Below are 237 nucleotides of genomic sequence, written 5' to 3' on the forward strand. Positions count from 1 at the left end.
AAGGGGCGTAACTTTAGTACCAGTTGACTCGATGGTGGGTATTGTAAAATGTGTTTGTGATTGTGTTTCTGTGAACGTTGACTCTAGTTTTCTGTTTCAATGTGGCTTTTTTCAGGAATCCCTTGAGCTCTTCCACTGTTCGTTTGCAAAGGAGGACGGCGAATAGCGAAATAAACCTCTCTGGGGGTTGTTGGTTGTTATTATTATTTTTTCTCTCGTGTGCACATTTGTATATTG

The sequence above is a fragment of the Gavialis gangeticus genome, unplaced genomic scaffold (assembly GCF_001723915.1).
Source record: "Gavialis gangeticus isolate Ggan-Ray unplaced genomic scaffold, GavGan_comp1, whole genome shotgun sequence".
NCBI lineage: Eukaryota > Metazoa > Chordata > Crocodylia > Gavialidae > Gavialis > Gavialis gangeticus.